Genomic DNA, 17,248 nt, shown 5'->3' with positions numbered 1-17,248 from the left:
GCATACTGAAGTTTTTTTTTTAGAATGCATGAAGGTAAAAAACCTTCAGCCTACACAACCACTCTACCTCCAATAGTTGAAATATCAAGGTTAGTCAGTATCAAGATATTAAACCAACCTTAGTATATTTTAAAGGCTGTAAAGGCACAAGGTTTTTTTTTTTTTTACATGCATGAAGGTAAAAAAATCTTCTGTGGGCAGCAGCCCCCCAATACTTACTTACCTGAGCCCCATCTCAATCCAGTGATATTCACAAGAGCCTTGCCTCTCTGGGAACTCGTACTCCTGCTTGGCTTTTGGCATCAGTGGGAGCCATTGGCTGTCAATCACAGCCTGTGAGCCAAATAGGAGTCAGAGGGGGCGGGGCTGAGGCACAACTCCATGTGTAAATGGACACACAACTTTGTTCCTCCACCACTGGACTCCAATATAACCGATGTCTTCACCCATGTCTATCCATTCGGCATTTGATCCGATATGGAGTTTGTCCTCCAATCGCCTCACATTCCTGAACTCCTTCAAAATGAAAATGTCTGTTATTATAGGCGTCATTCATACATCCTTGGGAGTGTTTCTAGGCATCTTTAACTTTGTTAATTTCAAAGTTTTCTATGGCAGGTCTGTTTGGGTGACCCCTCAGCAAGCTGCTTGCTGTGGGAGCGGCCAGCAGGATCAGGGCTGGACTTACCATTGGGCTTGACTGGGCTCAAGCCCATGAGCCCCGCCCAATAGGGGGCCCCATGGGCCCTGCCGAGATACATAGCCAGGTGTACTTGGCTCCGCTCCACTCACAGTCATGCTCAGTCCCGCCCTATGATGGACATAACACAGAGACTGGGCATGACTTTGAGCTGAGCCAAGTACACTCAGCTACTCTCGGCTTCGCTTGGGACTGCGAGAGGACCCGAGAGCCACCAAGAGGACCCGAGAGCCACCAAGAGGACCTGAGATACACAAGACTCTGTATCTCGGCCGCGCCATTTTTAAACGTCAAGACTGCAATGACAAGGCTGCAAATGACACTGGGGCAAGGCTGCAAATGACAAGGCTACACTGACAAGGCTGCAAATGACACTGGACAAGGCTGCAGATGGACGGGCAAGGCTGCAGATGGACACTGATCAGGCTGCATTGATGAACATTTAAATGTAAGTTTTTTCCTTAAACTTCCCTCCTAAAAGTTTTTTTCCTTAAAATTCCCTCCTAAATTTGGGGTGCGTGTTATACACCGGCATGTGTTATACGCCAATAAATACGGTAATGTATAGAAGGTAGGGCCTGAAAGTGAATGAAGCCCATGGGCCCCCACCACCCCGAGTCCTGCCCTGAGCAGGATGGAGGGGCCAGGAGCACCGGCGAGGGACCTGAGAAGAGCGGGATACAGGCTGCCCTGTGCAAAACCACTACACAGGGTTTGGAACCCTTGGATTGGATATCTCCAGTTGCCATGCGGGGTGGGGAGAGAGGTCAGTGGTCTGGAGTGTGGAGATCGATTGCACACCCCCTTTTTCTTTTATATATATATATATATATACTTATTTATTTCAGGTACTTATATAGTGCCGTCAATTTACACAGAGCTTTACATATACATTGTACATTCACATCAGTCCCTACCCTCAAGGAGCTTACAATCTAAGGTCCCTAACTCACATTCATACATACTAGGGACAATTTAGACAGGATCCAATTAACCTACCAGCATGTCTTTGGAGTGTGGGAGGAAACCAGAGTACTCGGAGGAAACCCCACGCAGACACAGGGAGAACATGCAAACTCCAGGCAGGTAGTGTCGTGGTTGGGATTCAAACCAGTGACCCTTCTTACTGCTAGGTGAAAGTGCTACCCACTACACCACTGTGCCTCACCTGAAGTGAGGATTTGTGCTGGGGTGCAATGATTTGTACTGGGAGGGGGTTTAAAGCACATGGGGGAATTTGTAATGGAAAGAGATTGGATGGGGAAGAGAAGATTTGTGCTGGGAGGGGGGATTTGGGGAAGTCAAATGCTCATACTAGGAGGAAAGATTGGGGGAGAAGAGGAGAATTTGGCATTTTTATTCCTGGAATTTTGCCTTATAGAGGGATATTGTGTTTGGATATTTTATATATATATATATATATATATATATATATATATATATATATATATGTATATATATATATATATACATATAATTACTGTATTTTCTCTCTCTCTCTCTCTCTTCTCTCTCTCTTCTCTCCCTCTTTTTCTCTTCTTTAATTTCTTCATACAAACTTTTACTTTGCCCTGCCCCCTTAGATGGGTTCCCATAATTTGATAGTGGGCTCTAAAGTACATTAAACCCAGCGTATACTTAATAACTACATTTTCTACTATGACTTTAAGCTGGAAAATCCGGTTCCACCACACGATAATCCCTCTATGGGGAATTTCACTTTTCTGTCTTCCCCCCCCCCTTTTTTTTCCCTAGACGGCATTCTGGAATCATACCAGAATAGCTTTGACTTGTTATAAATGTTAATAATACTATTGTTAGGTATGCAGTGAACAGGTTTATCGATCAGTGAGTTCTAGGCATCTCATGACCCATCATTTGGTTTATGGGACAGCAATGGACAGGATTAGTACCTATTGTCTTAGTATAGTTATATAATGATCCATTCATACTGATCTGAGACCCACTATTGTAACACTGTTGTTGACACAAAACTTGTATCACTGGGAACCCTTGTTGTCTGTCAAAACTGGATTTCAACAAAAAACTATTGGGAAAGAAAACCACTACACAGAGCAGATACGTATAGCATGTTTGTTATGTAAAAAAACCACAAAAACAAAAAACCACGGCTTTAACATTGCTTTAACCGAAAGCTGTACATGTGACATCAAAAATTGGGGAACAATTTTTTTCTCCAGCTTTCAGAAGATAAATACTATTTAAGATTTTTAACTAATCTTCAGACATAAAGTGATTTTTTTAAAATAAAAAAACAACAACAAAAAAAAAAGACTCTAACAGCAAAAGAGTTAAAGTAAGAACTATAGGTGCTATTACACAATTTCGCCTTCTGTGGGAACCATGGCGTAATTTCTGTAAGACACAATTATTCCGCAATCTCATGATATGATTCATACACATGTTTATTTCCTACTGTCATAACTGAATATTCTTGCGAAAGTTTCATTATTCTATCTGTTATTTGCCCCTATCCACTAAGTAGATTTTTCAATATGACAACTTAACCTTCAATTACCCTCACCTAGACTACCACAACACACTATTAGGTTTATATCTATTAATATCCATATATATTATGGCATATACAAACTACGTACGGTTATGATTGTATTCATAAGACGCTTCTATAGGATGTATTTCAACAGATATTGATGCCTATAATGTCTATAACTTACCTTCCCCCCTTCCCTTGTTAATTATACAATTTATGTATTACTTTTATTCATATGTTTGTACCTCATTTTCTTTAATAAACTTTATTGTGATAAAAAAAAAAAAAAGTAAGAACTGGTAAGAATTAGTAGCAAAAGGCACTAAAAGTGGATCTCTCTAATCCTCAATTAGATGGGAAAAATACAATTAGCAGAATGTAAAAAGACCGTTCAGATAGGGTTTGACAATATAAAGTTGTTCAAATCATCCATATATTTTCTAAAAACACCAGCTAATGGGATGGGATCTGGGTGGGCCGCTACATGTATGTGGCCCCACCCACTTTCTTAAGCAGCCCAATCATTGTCTGGTGGTTGATAGCTGCTGGGTCCCGCCCACCCCCGACATCACCGCTGAATTTTAGTTTTAGTTTTGTTTCGGATTCATTTGTTTTTTGGATTTGTTTTATGTATTCGTTGTTCTGAATCGCTTCTTTTTTTCGGAGGTTATTTCGGAAGATTCTGATTCATTTGTTATGTTATGATTCAGAGATTCTGATGGATCCACCTCCATCCAACCCAAACACAATAAGTGTTTTTACCTTACTGTAACTATTTAAGAAAATATACTTTATTGTCGTTGTATATACAGTGCCTTGCATGTACTTCTCATCAACATTGTCCCTTACTTGTTTGGAGAGTTCCTTGGTCTTCATGGCAGTGTTTGGTTAGCGGTGCCTCTTGCTTAGGTGTTGCAGCCTCTGGGGCCTTTCAAAAAGGTGTGTATATGTAATGACAGGTCATGTGACACTGGGATTGCACACAGGTGGACATCATTTCACTAATTATGTGACTTCTGAAGGTAATTGGTTGCACCAGAGCTTTTTATGGGCTTCATAACAAAGGGGGTGAATACATACACACATGCCAATTATCAGTTTTTTATTTCTGAAAAAATTGTTTTATGTATATATTTTTATAATTTTACTTCACCAACTTAGACTATTGTGTTCTGATCCATCACAAATAATTCAGATTAAAAAAAACATTGAACTAAAGGCTGTAATGTAACAAAATAGGTAAAAATCTAAGGGGGGTGAATACATTTGCAAGGCACTGTGTGTCTATATATATATATATATATATATATATATATATATATATATATATATATATATATATATATATAATATTTGGATTTTATGTGACAGATAGACCAACACAAAGTGGCTCATAATTGTGAAGTGGAAGGAAGATGATAAATGGTTTTCAACATTTTTTACAAATAAATATTTGTATTCAGCCCCCTTTATTCTGATACCCCTAACTAAAATCTAGTGGAACCAATTGGCTTCAGAAGTCACCTAATTAGTAAATAGAGTCCACCTGTGTGTAATTTAATCTCAGTAGAAATAGAGCTGTTCTGTGAAGCCCTCAGAGGTTCATTAGAGAACCTTAGTGAACAAACAGCATCACGAAGGCCAAGGAACACACCATAAAGGTCAGGGATAAAGTTACGGGGGAAGCTTAAAGCAGGGTTAGGTTATAAAAAAAATATGCCAGCTTTGAACATCTCACAGAGCACTGTTCAATCCATCATCCAAAAATGGAAAGAATAAGGCACAACTACAAACCTTTAATCAGAGAAGCAGCCAAGAGGTTCATGGTAACTCTGAAGGAGCTACGGAGCTCCTCAGGTGGGAGAATCTGTTCACAGGACAACTATTATGCCACGTACACACGATCGGAATTCCGGCCAGAAAAAGACCGATCAGAGCTTTTCATTGGAAAATGCGACCGTGTGTATGCTCCATCGGAATTTAGCTTTCCAAATTCCCGCCAGCCAAAAATTTATAGCATGTTCTCAATTTTCCAGATGGAAAAACTTTCTATCGGTAATTCCGATCGTGTGTATGCAATTCTGACACGCCAAAAATCATGCATGCTCAGATTCAACTATGAGATGAAAGCTATTGGCTACTGGCTATTGAACTTTCTTTTTCTAGTCGCGTCGTACGTGTTGTACGTCACCGCATTATAAACAATCAGAATTTGGTATGACCGTGTGTAGGCAAGACAGCTTGAGCCAAATTCCATCCGAATTCCATCAGAGCTTTTTCCAACGAGAATTCCGATCGTGTGTACGTGGCATTAGTCGTGCACTCCACAAATCTGGCCTTTATGGAAAAGTGGCAAGAACAAAGACTGTTGAAAGAAAGACATAAGAAGTTCCGTTTGCAGTTTGTGAGAAGCCATGTGGGGAACACAGCAAATATGTGGAAGAAGGTGCTCTGGTCAGATCAGACCAAAATTGAACTTTGTGGCCTAAAAGCAAAACGCTGTGTGTGGCAGAAAACTAACACTGCACATCACCCTAAACACACCATCCCCACTGTGAAACATGGCGGTGGCAGCATCATATTGTGGGGAAGCTGGTCAGAGTTGATGGGAAGGTGGATGGAGCCCAAAACAGGACAATCTTAGAAGAAAACCTGTAATGCCTTGTACACACGATCGGACATTCCGACAACAAAATCCGTCAGACTTTTTTCAATGGTTGTTGGCTCAAACTTGTCTTGCATACACACGGTCGCACAAAGTTGTCAGAAAATCCAATCGTCAAGAACGAGGTGACGTACAACACACACAACGGGACTATAATGAGGAAGTTCAATAGCCAGTAATCAAATTAGTACAAATTACAGGAAGAAGAATTGTAGTGACACCAAAATGTGCCTCCTGTTTTTTCCCATACCAGACATTCCTACAGCACATGCCAGACTTATACATACCGTATTTATCGGTGTATAACACGCACCTTTTCCCCCCTAAAATCAGGAGGGAATCGGGGTTGCATGTTATACACCTTTCTGCCGCTATCTGCGGCTTCCGTGTATTTTCGGCTGTACTCGGCCGTTCGCGGCTATCTTCGGCCGTTCTCGGCTATCTTCAGCCGCACTCGGTGGCTTTCGGAAAGCCGAAAGCCACCGAGAACGGCCGAGTGTGGCCGAAAATAGCCGAGAACGGCAGAGTGTGGCCGAAAATAGCCGAGAACGGCCGAGTGTGGCTGAAAATAGCCGAGAACGGCCGAGTGTGGCTGAAAATAGCCGAGAACGGCCGAGTGTGGCCAAAAATAGCCAGGAATGGCCGAGTGCGGCCCGAAAATAGCCGAGAATGGCCGAGTGAGGCTGAAACTACCCGAAAGCCGCAGAGAACGGCTGAGAACTACTGGCGCCATTTTTAAACGGCAAATGACTGACAAGTTTGCAAATGCAAGGCTGCAAATGACACTGATAAGGCTGCATTGATGGGCATTTAAATGTAAGTTTTTTTCCACTTCCCTCCTAAAAGTTTTCTTCTTTTATATTCCCTCCTAAACTTGGGGTTTGTGTTATACGCTGGCGCGTGTTATACGCCGGCGCGTGTTATACGCTGATAAATGTGGTACTTTATTTAGCTCAATACACTGGGCTATGGCTCTTAATTGGCGTTCTTCTACTGTACCATGGTCTCCAATTATGAACCGCATGCTATCCATCAAATTATCAGAACATATTCATCACACACTATCCGATGCGATGATCACATGAAAAAAATGGAGACCATGGGATCTATCTTTATTGGATCATTGATCTATCTCACGTTTTTTTGGATTCTTTTATCATTATACAAACTGCGGTTTGTACCTCTATGATGTAATATCTGTGACTCAATCATACATCCTACGATTTGTACCTCTCTCTTTTATACCATTGCTACTTATACTTCATTCTTATATTCTATGTACCCAATTTTATATATGTACTTCTTACCACTGTAAAGTTAAACTGTACTGAGACTTATTTTTCAATAAACCGTTTGTAAGCAAAAATAAATGTAAGGACTCATTATTGCTGGTGTTTAGAATCTTTATTTGCAAACAAAATGAAGGTTTCCTATTTAGAATAATAAGCTGTCAGGTTAGTAAAACAGCGATATCAGAACCGGTTCAGTCATACAGTTTGTAGTGTACATAGATAGATTTGAAAAACCATGGGATAAAGGAATATTCCTGAACTTTATTTTATCTCATTGGTACTGTGAATTTGTGTGAGTGCATCAATGCAGAGGATGTTATCTCAGCTTGCAGAGCTTGGATTCATTGAATGAGTTTATCAAAAATGTAAATATTGCAGAATATACAGCCTCGTGCTACATTTCATGCTGAATAAACTAAATTATTAATGTGTCTTAAATAGAGAACTAGCTTTAGATACATTTTTTACACCAAACACATTTTTATTCAAATAAATTTGATAAAAATCCAAAAAATCAAATGAAATAAAAAAAAAAATCTAATCTTCTTTTTTTTTTTTTTCATTGATTTATATCCACCCTGGTTACTATTGCACATACCTACACTCACCGGACACGTTATTAGGTATACCTTTATAGGACCGGGTTGGACCCCCTTTTGCCTTCAGAACGGCCTTCATTCTTCATGAGAGATTTTGCTCCATAGTGACATGATAGCATCACGCAGTTGCTGCAGATTTGTCGGCTGCACGTCCGTGATGCAAATCTCCCATTCCACCAGATCCCAAAGGTACTATTGGATGAGATCTGGTGAGTGTGGAGGGCGTTGGAGTACAGTGACCTCATTGTCCAGTGGTGAGATGATTTGAGCTTTGTGACATTTGTGGGATTATCCTGCTGGAAGGAGCCATCAGAAGATGGGGACACTGTAGTCATAAAGGGATGGACATGATCAGCAACAATACTCAGGTAGGCCGTGGTGTTTAAACGATGCTCAATTTGTACCAAGGGGCCCAAAGTGTTCCAAGAAAATGCACCCCACACCATTACACCACCACCACCAGCCTGAACCGGTGATACAAGGCAGGATGGATCCATGCTTTCATGTTGTTTATGCCAAATTATGACCCTGCCATCTGAATGTTGCAGCTAAAATCGTGACTCATCAGACCAGGCAACGTTTTCCAATCTTTTATTGTCCAATTTTGGTGAGCCTGTATGAATTGTAGCCTCTGTTTACTGTTCTTAGCTGACAGGAGTGGCCCCCCGGTGTGGTCTCTGCTGCTGTAGCCCATCTGCTCCAAGGTTCAATGGGTTGTGTACAGGGCCATCTTTAATATTGATTGGACCCTGGGCAAACATTTTTTTGCCCCTCCCCCTCCCTCTCTGAGACATAAAATAAATAGCAGCTAGACTTAAAATCAGTTTGCTGTATCAGATCAGGCAGCTATTGTGATTGGTTGTCAGCGGTTACATCATATCATTACTGCTTACTGACTGGTTACAGCACACATTATGGCTCACTGATTAGTTGCTAGAGGTTACAGCAAATGATTTCTTGTTAATTGGTTGCTAGAGATTACTGTACAGTAATACTGCTCCCTGATTGGTTGCTAGAGGTTACAGCACATCATCTCCTCACTGCAGGGGGGCATGAGATACATATGAATGCTGCCTTTATTTACATATCAATGCCGTCGGTTGCAGCTATTTACTTAGTAATGCCGCAGCTATTTACATATGAATTACGGTTATTTACATGTAAACACAAGGTCTTCAGGTGAATCGTCTGTATAAAATAGGGTAGAGCTGGGCAGCATTAGTAACAGCACTTCACACTGAGATACCTCAAAGGGACAAGGGAATTTAAACTGGGATAGTTGGCAAGTATGTGGCAGCTGCTTTGGGCCCCACAACAATGACAGGGCCCAGGGCAGCTGCCCCTTTTGCCCTGCCTTAAAGACGGCCCTGGTTGTGTATTCAGAGATGGTATTCTGCATACCTTGGGTGTAACGAGTAGTTATGTGAGTTACTGTTGCCTTTCTGTTCTCTTGAACCTGATCTGTCCATTCTCCTCTGACCTCTGACATCAACAAGGCATTTTCTTCCACACAACTGCAACTGGATATTTTCTCTTTGTCAAACCATTCTCTGTAAACCCGAGAGAAGGTTGTGTGTGAAAATCCCAGTAGATCACCAGTTTTTGAAATACTCAGACCAGCCTGTCTGGCACCGACAACTATGCCACGTTCAAAGTCCCTTGAATCCCGTTTCTTCCCCATTCTGATATATGGCTTGAACTTCAGCAAGCTGTCTTCACCATGTCTAGATGAAATGCATTAAGTTGCTGCCATGTGATTGGCTGATTAGCAATCTGTGTTACCAAGCAATTGAACGGGTGTACCTAATAAAGTGGCCGGTGAGTGTGCATTTGAATAACAATTTATTTTTTCTGAATTTCGATTCCTAACTAAACAAATTGCACATATCTATAAGCCCCCTCCTTTACAAACAGTGCTTAAGATCTCACTCTTACGCCTGATATTTATGATCCCTTATCTCTAGATAGGTCATAAAACAGTTGGCAAATGTTTTGGCACACTATCCAGTATTTTTCTCCTCTCATCTTCCTCGATTTCTTATACTAAGTCTCAATTCCAGTATTTGCTCCTCTACCCGCCATCATATATCACACTGCAGCACCCCCCCCCCCAACCCCCAGAGGCAAGGTGGAGACCCCCAGAAACAGGGTGGGCTGACATTTCACCTCAGGGCATAGACTGTTAGGAATAGTGGGATGTGAACAAATGTAAAAAGATGTCAGTCAGTCACTTTTAACCACTTGCTTACTGGGGACTTAAACCCCCCTCCTGCCCAGACCAATTTTCAGCTTTCAGCGCTGATGCACTTTGAATGACAATTGCGCGGTCATACAACACTGTACCCAAATGAAATTTTTTATCATTTTTTTCCACAAATAGAGCTTTCTTTTGGTGGTATTTAATTACAGCTGGGAGTTTTATTTTTTGCTAAACAAACAAAAAAAAAAAAAATCATGTTTAATAGTTTGTTATAAAATTTTGCAAACAGGACATTTTTCTCCTTCATTGAAATGCACTGATGAGGTGTCACATGTGGGCACTGATAGGCTGCACTGGTGGGCACTGATAGGCACAGTTAAGGCGGCACTAATAGACACAGATAAGGTGGCACCGATAGGCACAGATAAGGCAGTGCTGATGGGCACAGATAAGGTGGCACTGATGGGCAAAGATGGGTGGCATGGATGGGTACTGATAGGTACCACTGATGGGCACTGATAGGTGGCACTGATGGGCACTGATAGGTGGCACTGCTGGGCGGCACTGATGGTCACTGGTAGATGACACTGATGGGCACGGATATGTGGCACTGAGGTGCAGCACTGTTGCGGCAGATTGTGGGCACTGATAGCTGGCACTGTGGGCACTGATAGGTGGCACTATGGGCACTGATGGGTGGCACTATGGGCACTAATGGGTGGCACTGATGAGTGGCACTTTTTCTTACACATAGGTGGCACTGGCAGGGAGCAAGTGGGCACTGATGAGCTGACTCCAGCTCGCCGTGAACGGGACTGAAGTCCCTCTCACGGCCGATTACCGGCTCTGTTGTGATCACATGATCAGCTATCATTGGCTGACAGCTGATCACGGGGTAAGGGGTCAGGATCGACCCCTTGCTCTGATATGTGATCAGGCGAGTCTCATAGACTCGCTGATCACAGAGCATGCCGCGCGCGCCCCTCGGCAAAGCAGGTCCGCGCTGTAGCCGTCATTCGGCTATAGTGCGGATCTCTAGTGGTTAAAGCAGAACAAAAAGGAAGGTGTTTATTGTTCAGGGAGAGAGGTGTAGGGCTTCCGGGCACCAACAAAAACAAGCAGACAAACAGAATATTAGACTCCTCCAGAAATAGACAGCAGTACAGAAAAGAGCCTTTAAGCTGTACCCAGCGTTCTGTACCTTCTTGAGTTGATGGATTGAGTCCATCTTGACTCTTTCCCAGGCTCTCCACAGTTTCCACCTATGGCAGAGTAACATCTGGTTCTTCATCTCAGGTCCTCATCAGTTCCTTCACTGTCCTCCAACAGATTCCCAATTACAGAGCCTTCAGCACATGGTTAGGCCTTCAGGCTTCAAGTCTAGTCGCACAGCTGCTTCTCACACACAGCCTCCTCTGGCCACAGCCAAGGAAGAAGAGAGCAACCGCTTGGCCTCCACAAATATTTATACTCTCCCCAGTTTGCACCAGTGGCTAGTAAACGCCTTCTGGTTGGTTGAGGGAGGGAGGTATGAATATTTACAAACCAACTTTACTGCAGCTCATCATACTAATTCCAGAGATACCAGTGGCACCTACTGGTAAAAGGGAGGAACTACAGCTGCAGTTTATTTTGGGACAACCCAAATGATCAAATAATCTACAAATCAACCAGGTTACCTACCACCCAGCAAATCTAGATTTAACCAGTAGCCCCAATTTAGGACAGGATGTCTACACTATATTAAACACACAAACAAGTACTTTATTAAAATACCATAAGTCAAACAACTTGACACCCAACATGTCACGCTTCAAAATTGAGCCAGCTCGTGGAATGGCGACAAACTTTTACCCTTAAAAATCTCCATAGGCGACGTTTAAAAAATTCTACAGGTTGCATGTTTTGAGTTACTGAGGAGGTCTAGGGCTAGAATTATTGCTCTTGCTCTAACGACTGCAGTGATACCTCACGTGTGTGGTTTGAATACTGTTTTCATATGTGGGCGCTACTCATAAATGCGTTCACTTCTGCACACATGATCGGCGTGACGGGGCGCGTTTTAAAACATTTTTTTTTCTTATTTGTTTTATTTTTTATTTTTACACTGTTCTTAAATAAAAAGAAATTGTGTCACTTTTATTCCTATTATAAGGAATGTAAACATCCCCTGTAATAGAAAAAAAGCATGGCAGGGCCTCTTAAATATGAGATCTGGGGTCAAAAAGACCTCAGCTCTCATATTTACACCAAAATGCAATAAAAAAAATAAAAATATATATATATATTAAATGTCATTTAAAAAAAAAGAGAAAGAGCTATGGGTGGAAGTGATGTTTTGACACCCTGCAATGGTATGGAGACAGGTGGGGGCCATCTTCCCCTCACTCGTCTCCATACCACACACAGAGGAGGACCCGATCACCTCCGCCGCTACCAATGGCTCCTACAGAGGGCACCGGAGCACGAGGGGAGAGGGGACGCCCTGTCCCACTGCCAATAAAAGTGATCTTGCAGCGAATCTGCCGTAGAGACCACTTTTATCTGAAAGCGGACTGCCAGCTGAAGAAGAGGATACCAGGGTTATGGTAACTAGCTGCTGCCAAAGCAACAATATCCCTCTTCAAAGTACCACCATATAATGACGGCGGGCAGTCTGTAAGTGGTTAAAGATAAGGGTTTGTCATTTTTCTTTATCTTTTTTCCCTTTTTATGCAATGCCTGCTGGTAATTATACAGTTGGGAGAACAAGTATTTGATACACTGCCAAGTTTGCAGGTTTTCCTACTTACAAAGCATGTAGAGGTCTGTCATTTTTATCATAGGCACTCTTCAACTGCGAGAGATGGAATCTAAAAAAATCCAGAAAATCACATTGTATGATTTTTAAGTAATTAATTAGCATTTTATTGCATGACATAAGTATTTGATACATCAGAAAAGCAGAACTTAATATTTGGTACAGAAACCTTTGTTTGTTTGCAATTACAGAGCTCATACATTTCCTGTAGTTCTTGACCAGGTCTGCACACACTGCAGCAGGGATTTTGGCCCACTCCTCCATACAGACCTTCTCCAGATCCTTCAGGTTTTCGGGCTGTCATTGGGCAATAACGACTTTCTGCTCCCTCCAAAGATTTTCTATTGGGTTCATATCTGGAGTCTGGCTAGGACACTCCAGGACCTCGAGATGCTTCTTACGGAGCCACTCCTTAGTTACCCTAGCTGTGTGTTTTCGGGTCGCTGTCATGCTGGAAGACCCAGGCATGACCCATCTTCAAAGCTCTTACTGAGGGAAGGAGGTTGTTGGCCAAGATCTCGTGATGCATGGCCCCATCTATAGTCCCCTAATACAGTGCAGTCGTTCTGTCCCCCTTGCAGAATAACAGCCCCAAAGAATGATGTTTCCACCTCCATGCTTCACGTTTGGGATGGTGTTCTTGGGGTTGTACTCATCCTTTTTCTTCCTCCAAACACGGCGAGTGGAGTTTAGACCAAAAGCTATATTTTTGTCTCATCAGACCAAATGACCTTCTCCCATTCCTCCTCTGGATCATCCAGATGGTCAATGGCAAACTTCAGACGGGCCTGGACATGTGCTGGCTTAAGCAGGGGGACCTTACGTGTGCTGCAGGATTTAATTCATGACGGCATAGTGTGGTACTAATTGTTTTCTTTGGGACTGTGGTCCCAGCTCTCTTCAGGTCATTGACCAGGTCCTGCCTTGTAGTTCTGGGCTGATCCCTCACCTTCCTCGTGATCATTGATGCCCCATGAAGTGAGATCTTGCATGGAGCCCCAGACTGAGGGAGATTGATCGTCATCTTGAACTTCTTCCATTTTCCAATAATTGCACCAACAGGTGTTGCCTTCTCACCAAGCTGCTTGCCTATTGTCCTGTAGCCCATCTGAGCCTTGTGCAGGTCTACAATTTTATCCCTGATGTCCTTACTCAGCTCTCTGGTCTTGGCCATTGTAGAGAGGTTGGAGTCTGTTTGATTGAGTGTGTGGAAAGGTCTCTTTTATAAGGTAATGTGTTCAAACAGGTGCAATTAATTAATACAAGTAATGAGTGGAGAACAAGAGGGCTTCTTAAAGTAAAAATTACAGGTCTGTGAGAGCCGGAATTCTTACTAGTTGATAGGTGATCAAATACTTATGTCATACAATAAAATGCAAATTTTTTTTTTTTAAATCATACAATGTGATTTTCTAGATTTTAGATTCCGTCTCTCACAGTTGACGAGTGCCTATGATAACAATTATAGACCACTACATGCTTTGTAAGTAGGAAAACCTGCAAAATCGGCAGTGTATCAAATACTTTTTGATACACAGTTTTTTTTACTTTTTTTATGTCTTTTCTTGTGCATATTTCAGGAACACTACCTGTGTTTAGGTTATTTTGTCTTGTTACGTTTTTTCAAAATTTTATCAAAAGAGTTTATAAGGAAGTTCCAGCCAAAAAAAAAAATGTAAGTCGGCAGCTACAAATACTGTAGCTGCTGACTTTTAATATAAGTACACTGAAGCCGATCCATCCATCAGCAAGCATTGGCATCCATACTAAGGGAAATAGGTTGCGTGGCCCTTTCTGAATGGCCCTGTCGTCTTCTGGGGGGCACACAGGTCCCAGAAGGTGATGGGGGGAAAGAGGAGGGCACTAACAAAACCACGGAAGTGACATACCTTGCCGTGGTGCCATGGGACGGAAGTCCCAAAGAAACATACAGTAAAACCTTGGATTACGAGTAACGCGGTTTACGAGCATTTCACAATGCAAGCTATTTTTTTCTTTAAATCCTGACTCGATTTGCAAGCGTTGTCTCGCAAGACGAGCAGGATTCAAGCCTCCGGGATGTGCAGTACCGCATTTAGCCTGAGATGCGGGGCAGCTGGTGACGCAGGGAGACACTCAGAAACACTCCTAGTGGTCCCTGAGCGTTTCCGTGTGTCTCTGGCACCCCCCACCTCTGGCCACATGCGGTACTGCATACACTAGCAGTGACACTGGAACGAATTATCTGAGTTTCCATTGATTCCTATGATATATGAGTGTTTTGGATTACAAGCATGCTTCTGGAACCAATTATGCTCGTAATCCAAGATACTACTGTACCAAAAAGGTATAAAAAAAGAAATAAAACAATGCAAAAATGAGGGGGGGGGGGGGGGAGAATATCCCAGTTTGTAGATGTAGCACTGACCCCCCAAGGAGCGGCTGGTTTTATTGGGCTTACTGTTACCTTCTGCACCTTGTATGCATCTAGGGGTTTCCCGTGGTAGATGGCCCAAGAACTATAGAGACTGACGGCAGATCCGCCTAAAGGGATTTTTATTTACAAAAAATGTAGTTAAACAACAGTCTCTCAGTATAGGATCAGAGGGTTTAGGTGGAAAGTCCAGGTACTCTTATGCCGCGTACACACGTAGCCAACTATCCGGCGGACTTAGTCTGCCGGACTTCCCGCCGGACTTCCCGCCGGACTTCCCGCCGGACTGTCCGCCGGACTTTCCGAATGGGCTACTTGCCCACACATGGCACTTTTTCAGTGGACTAATACGGCATACTAAGTCCGCCGGACTATCCGCCGTACCTTTGAAATGAACGGACTCGCCCACACACGCAGAGGAAAGTCCGCTCATTTTGAGTGCGTCTCCAGGTAGCCAGGGCCAGCGAAGGAGGCGTCGCTGGCCCCGTCACCTGATATGGACTTAAAGGGGAACCCCAACACCGAAAAAAATAGGCGTAGGGGTCCCCCCCAGGTCCACATCAGACCCTTGTCCGAGCACGCTACCCGACCGGCCAGGAAAGGGGGGGACGAGCAAGCGCCCCCCCCCCTCCTGAGCTGTACCAGGCCGCGTGCCCTCAACATGGGGGGGTGCCCCCCACCCCAAAGCACCTTGTCCCCATGTTGATGAGGACAAGGGCCTCTTCCTGACAACCCTGGCCGTTGGTTGTCTGGGTCTGCGGGCAGGGGGCTTATCGGAATCCGGGAGCCCCCTTTAATAAGGGGGCCCCCGGATACCGGCCCCCCACCCTATGTGAATGAGTATGGGGTACAATGTACCCCTACCCATTCACCTGTAAATAAAAGTAAAAAAAAACCACAACACACAAGGGTTAAAATAGTTTATTGCACAGCTCCGGGGGTCGCTGGCCCCAGCTACCTGGAGACGCGCTCAAAATGAGCGGACTTATCTTCGGGCGGGAAAAGTCCGTTCATTTCAAAAGTATGGCGGACTGGCACACACACGGCCGGATTGTCCGCCGAAATGCGAGTCCGACGGAAAGATTGGAGTGCAAAACTACTTTCTAAGTCCGCCGTACTTTTGGGTAAAAAAAGTCCGCCGGAGGCTGCACACGGGGGGATTGTCCGGCGGACTCAAGTCCGCCGGACTTTTCCACCGGATTTTTTGATCGTGTGTACGCAGCATTAGTGTAAAAAACGGTATGAAAGAACTCTCTTACTTTGAATACATCCAGAGAATAGCCATTCACAGCTGGATCTTCAACCTAAGTGGATAGTCCTTATCTCACAAGGCCTAGCAGCCAATAGGGGGCTTGAGTCAGGAACAAGTCTCTGCCACAGACTTTGTTATAGAACAGGAACAAGAAAACTTGAATACTTGTAAAACACTTGTGTGGTACCAGTATCTTGCAGCCGGTCCGGCGATACCAGACGAGATTGGATTCACTTAGGTCCTTCAGCTTCACCAGGCTCTTTTTTAGAAGCCAACCCTTGCATGGCCTTCTCCCGAAGAGTCCTCCCCTGGATAACTTCACAGTTGCTGGGCCTCTCCACAACTTGAGACGGCACCGGACCACCTCCGAATCCCTCCTTTAGTTTCCTTGCCTTGGGCTAGCCAGCCCAGAGACATAGTCGGTTCGATCTGCACCCCAGGCCATAGGCATCCTGGGGGCTGGTCAGGAGGACCAGGACCATGTAGTCAGAACATACTTCTGGACCGGAACCCCGAAACACACGACGTCCACATCTTAAGTACCCTCTCCCAGAAAGCACAGCAAGAGTGACACTCCCACTGGGCTGGCTCCGAGAGAAAGTAACCTTAAAGCACCCAACAAGACTGTGTTACCATGCCTGCCAGAAGTGGCAGCGCCCCCCATAGCCAGGCAGAACACCCTGTAGTCTAGTCAGACTGATGCTGACGTCAAAATTTGAAGTAAGTAAACCCAAACCAAACTGCGGTCCAGGTGTAACATTAAATTTCAAAAACACATACTCTTCAGGAGCCGGCGCTACATAGATGCTATA

The 17,248-nt window shown here is 43.6% G+C and overlaps 1 protein-coding gene across 5 annotated transcripts in view; it reads right to left on the bottom strand.

Annotated features, from left to right (window-relative positions):
• Positions 1-17,248, bottom strand: part of LOC143981780 (beta-1,3-galactosyltransferase 5-like) — a 214,169-nt gene that overhangs the window by 88,820 nt on the left and 108,101 nt on the right. For 2 of the 5 annotated variants that reach the window (XM_077479874.1, XM_077479877.1), the window contains exon 2: positions 12,764-12,823. The exons of the other annotated variants lie outside the window; for them this stretch is intronic. The gene's annotated coding sequence lies outside the window, so the exon portion shown is untranslated. The remainder of the gene's footprint in view (positions 1-12,763; positions 12,824-17,248) is intronic. 5 annotated transcript variants of the gene reach the window in all.

The sequence above is a fragment of the Lithobates pipiens genome, unplaced genomic scaffold, assembly GCF_037356315.1.
Source record: "Lithobates pipiens isolate NorthernLeopardFrog02 unplaced genomic scaffold, aLitPip1_a1.2 Scaffold_16, whole genome shotgun sequence".
Classification (NCBI taxonomy): Eukaryota; Metazoa; Chordata; class Amphibia; order Anura; family Ranidae; genus Lithobates; species Lithobates pipiens.
Note: the sequence above shows the minus strand (reverse complement) of the source record. Positions and strands in the feature narration are given on the sequence as shown.